Raw genomic sequence first — 5517 nt, 5'->3', positions numbered from 1 at the left:
CCCTGATATTGGCTTTTCCTCTTTCTCTCTCTCTCCCCTCCCCCTCACTCCCACTCCCTGCACCCAGGTCCTCCTATCAGGCTCTTCTTTGGGGAAAATCCACACCAATACATTCAGGCAAAGAGGGCCTAACCCAGGCTGGTAGTGTGGATGAGAAAGGGATAGAAACACTGCATGGCAACTGGGCAGTAGACCTCACCTTTTGGATGTGAAGGGAACAAAGAGAGAAGAGCCCAAGAAGATACCAATGTTTCAAACCTGAGGGTCATTGGCAGGAAAAGTCAAGCGTGGAGTGGAGATGTATAATTTGTGCAGTTCTTGGACCAACATTTGCATTAACATATATATATATATATATATATATATATATATATATATATATATATACAAATTATAGAGCCATATACCACAATTAATGTCATGTTTTATGTCCTATATCCCGTTACCCTTTGTCATAAAATATGTCATAGATGCCAATTGCTATTTGTGTAAAGGGGTGGCAGTACACCACCACCACCATCATCTGGAGAAAAAAGCTCCAGATGGTACAAACAGCTCTTAAATTATTACACACCTCCATGAGCCCCATTGGTGTCTTTGCCTGTGGTGGTCACATCCTCTCCCTGGCCTTTGCCCGCTATCACATGCCCAGTGGAATTCTGCGTGCCTAATGTACCCAGCACGGGACTTTCACAATCTACTAGAACCAATGTAGAACTTACTTTCCTGGGTAGGAAGATGCAAGATTTTTGTCTTATCCTTACGTGCAAACAAATAACAAGAACAAAAAGTGTGTATTTTCCGAGCCTCCAGCAAAACTATAGTATTATAACTTAACCTGAATTATGTGGAAATAAAATCTAGTCCCCAAGATTCTAATAGAACCAAAGATGAAACCTTAAGGTTTGCCAAATGTCTTTTCCTCCAGCTGACTAAAAGAACAAAATGACATTGTTAGGGACTTCCCTGGTGGTCCAGTCGTTAAGACTCTGCGCTCCTAATGCAGGGGACCCAGGTTCGATCCCTGGTGGGAGAACTAGATCCCACATGCATGCCGCAACTAAAAGATCACGCATGCTGCAACTAAGACCCGGCGCAGCCAAAATAAATAAATAATAAATAAATAAATAAATATGTTTAAAAAATAACATTGTTAGCTCTTCCAAATAATGAGGGCTCTCATTTTTTGAGTGCTTACAGTTTATTGAGAACCTTTACTATATTATTTTATTAAATTCTCACAACAACTTGGTGAAGTAGTTATTAGATCTCCATTTTACAGAGGAAAAAAACTCAACCACTCAAAAAGGTATGGTAATGTGAGTCAGGTAAGCGGAGCTGTAATTAAAACCCAGATCTGCTTGATTCCAAATCCCACTCTTTCTGCTATGTAATCCTGACCTACCTGTGGGCTTGGTAGCTGAAGAGTGATAGGCCACAAAGGAGAAGACAGGTCAGCACTATTTCCTTTGGGTCAATGACCCTTAATCTCCTCCTTGTGATTACATGGGGTTTTCCATGTTTATTTTCCAGAAAAACAGAGGTAAATGATTTGCTTAAATCCCTGGGGATCAATACTAATAAGTTAACTCTAAAACAAGTGTGCCCAGTGTGACATTACCTCCCATCTCCACCCGTGTATTACGTTTCCTGAGATGACTCATCCTCTCTGGTCCTCATCCATTTAGCAACCTGCCAGCAACCCTGAAGGCATTCATTCACTGACCTGCATCTTTCCACCCCCTGGGATTTCCACTTGAAAGACCTTCTGCCTCAGTGTTCACTGCAGGCTTACTCCTTGGTGCCTGTGAGGGGTTTGCAGTGGGATTGAAAAAGAGGATTCCCACCAAACGATTTTCTAAAGTTTTCATAGGGAAAATATTCACATACACACAATCCTGCAACGTGGTGGAGTGCTGGAAGAGGTTTCAAAGGTTAGGACTTCTGGCCCTGAGCAGGGCCAGAGCAATGTGAGCTGACAATTCACAATGGAAACAGTGGTCCAGAAGAATGTCCGGGACCATGCTTAGTAGCAAAGCCACCTACTCCTCCTGTGGATGAAGAAATGGGAAATCAGTGGAGGGGAATCCAAGGCGTGTTGTAGGAGTTGGAGTAGAAGCCAGAATGTTCCATCCAGTCTGGCTTACCCCCTCTTACTGGAGTTGCAGAAAGAAGAGTAGTCAAGGCTGCTGGGAAAGGGGGTCATGTTGATTTCCCAGCACAAATAACAGATTAGTCAACTTGGAAAAAATTCAGGGTAGCTGAAATCCTTCCCAAAGTCCTGATTTAATAAACATTATAAGCTGAGACAGTAATCCACCCCTGAAATTCTGGAAAGCTTGACCTGCAGCATCTGCCAGGCTGACAGAAATAGCCCTTGGTAGCTTCAATCAGTGATACTAAAACCATCTAAAGAAGAAAGTGTCAGAGAGGAGGTGAGTTAGGGAGAAAGAATGGGTTCAGGGAGACAAAAGAAACCAATAGCATCTTTTTCTATCCAAGAGCCTGCACCTGGGGTCACTGGACAAACAGCCCTGTCACCGGAGAAGTATCCTCTGATGAAGAGAAGGGATTTTTCATCAGTCTTTACAGGAACATAGGCAAAGTCACCCAAGAGCCCTTCTACTACAAATGATGGCTCTGCTCCCACAGGCATGGCTTGGAGGCTCACGCATCCTGGTCACTGCAAAGGGAAACGCCTGTTGCAAATCATTCTGCTGGAATTCTAATGAACAAGTCAGTCTGCTGTCAGCTTAAGAGGCATGAGTCTATCACTGGGTAGACAAAGAAAATCCAGAGGCTGGACCTAAAAATCCAAGGACTGAGCTGAGCCCTGAACTCAGGGACCTCTCAGAGGTGCCATTTGTGTGACCTGCTGGATTCCCATCAGTGACAACCCCCCCGCCCCCCAAAAAAGCCTTTTACACGTCAGAATGCTTAGAAGTCACACCTGTGTTGTAATAGTGTCACATTTCCCAGGCCTGATCCATTCCTGAGACAGAGCTCTTTCCCTATCTTCCTGCTCCTGGCAGGGGAATCTGGTTCCCCAGCCCAGATCCCTGCTCTGCTCATGTCATCACTATCTTGGTTCTGCAAGACCGGAAGTCTGTCTTGTCTATACCTTGTCTGTAGCTATTAGTAACTGTTTGTTTTGTTTTGTTTGTGTGTGTGTGTGTGTGTGTGTGTGTTGATGCACACAGGCTTTCTCTAGTTGTGGTGAGCGGGGGCTACTCTTCGTTGCGGTGCGCGGGCTTCTCACTGCGGTGGCTTCTCTTGTTGCGGAGCACGGGGTCTAGGCGCGCGGGCTTCAGTAGTTGTGGCTCTCGGGCTTTAGAGCGCAGGCTCGGTAGTTGTGGCGTGCGGACTTAGTTGCTCCACAGCATGTGGGATCTTCCTGGACCAGGGCTTGGACCCGTGTCCGCTGCATTGGCAGGCGGATTCTTAACCACTGCACCACCAGGGAAGTCCCAGTAATTGTTTTTTAAATTCTCTTTTCTCCTCTGTTACTAGTGTATTAAATTTTGTATTCCTTATAGCAGTTGGATGTAAAATAAAAAATTAAAAGTACTTAAAGAAACACGGGGAAAGTTCTACATAATCTTAGTGGAAGAAGCTATCCTAAGTGTGACACAAAACCCAGATGCCATTTTTTAAAAAGATCGATGAATTAAACTACATTTTCAAAAAGAGATTCTATTGAACACAGAGAAAGGAATTTATTAAAAGAAATTACTAACACAATATACCATTAGTGGGACATATTGTAAGGACAAAAAGAACTAGAAAGAAATATTGAACTTTATAGGTTTATTTTTAGTAGTTGCATTGGTGATATAGCTCCAAAACTATCTTGTGTATATTGTAGGGTAATGGGTAAATTCATTAATGTTTCAGGGAACAAGGTTTTCTGTAGGAAAAGGGAGATACAATAGGGAATGAGATAAGGTGGGGAAAAAACTTGTGATGTCAGATTTGGATGGTAATATAAACTCATGATATACATAATATATATATACATATAAATGTACATATGTATTTTAATTGCACATATTTAATTTCATAAATATTAAAATTCTGCAGGAAAATATGATGAACAAAGACAAAAGAAGCGAAACACCAAAGAAAATATTTATAACACATATGACAAAGAGTTCATTTCTTTAATATTTAAAGAACTCCTATATATCAATTTTTAAAACCCGATAAAACACAAAGGACAAGAATAGATATTTCTTATGTAGAATAGATAAATCCATAGACAGAACACAGACTAGTGGTTGCCAGGGATGGCTTGAGGGGAAGGGAAGTGAGGAATGACTACTTAATGGGTACGGGATTTCTGTCCGGGGTGATGAAAATGTTTTGGAACGTGACAGAGGTGGGGTTGCAGAATATTGTAAACACACCAAATGCCACTGGATTTCTCACCTTAAACTGGTTAATTTTGTGTTATGTGAATTTCACATCAATAAATTATTTTTAAAACAAAAGAATAGATATTCCTCAGAAGAGCAAAAACAGGTGGCTTCTTAATTTATCAAAAAATACTTGACCTTACTTATAATGTTAAAATAGCAAATTAAAAATTCTCTGGGGCAAAAGTGGCAATAGCTATCAAATTTCAAATTCAGATACTCTGACCCAGCAATTCCTCTTTTAACATTTATCTTGCAGACACACTTGCAAGTGGATGCAAAACGTAAATACCAGGATATTCACTGCACTACTATTTGTAGCAACAGAAGTTTGGAAATCACATGAATGCCCATCCAAAGGAGATTGCTTAATAAATTATGATACAGCCATGCAATGAAATACTCTGCAGCTGTTAAAACAATGAAACAGGTCATACATCTTGATATGGAAAGATTTCCAAGATATATCATCAAATTTAAAAATAAGCAAGGTACTAAAATCGTATATATGTAGTTATTCTCAGTGTTTAAAAAACAAAAGCACATATATAAATATATAAGTACAAATACATACACATTGTTTATACATTGACTATATCTGGGAAATACAAAAAAACCAAGAACAGTGGTTGGTTATGGCAGAGGAAATTGGGAGACTTGGTGAAGGGTGGACACCTTCTTTTCACTTATAATCTATTGATCATTTTGGATTTTATTAACCTACTTGAAAGCAATTAATTATTTAATTTCCAAACAGCTTCTTCGGGACCTCCCTGGTGGTCCAATGGTAAAGAATCCGCCTTCCAATGCAGGAGACGCGGCTTCCATCTCTGGTTGGGGAACTAAGATCCCACATGCTCCTGGGCAACTAAGCCCATGTGCCACAGCTATTGAGCTTGCACACCTCAATGAGAGACTCGGCAAACTACAGAGCCCACGTGCCCTGGAGCCCGCGCGCCACAACTAGAGAGAGAAAACCCACACACCACAACTAGAGAGAAGCCCGAGCCGCAATGAAAGATCCCACACGCCTCAACGGAGACCCTGCGTGCTGCAACTACGACCCAACGCAGCCAAAAAAAATAAAGAAAATAAATAAATA

Source organism: Balaenoptera musculus, chromosome 1 (assembly GCF_009873245.2).
Source record: "Balaenoptera musculus isolate JJ_BM4_2016_0621 chromosome 1, mBalMus1.pri.v3, whole genome shotgun sequence".
Classification (NCBI taxonomy): Eukaryota; Metazoa; Chordata; class Mammalia; order Artiodactyla; family Balaenopteridae; genus Balaenoptera; species Balaenoptera musculus.
Note: the sequence above shows the minus strand (reverse complement) of the source record.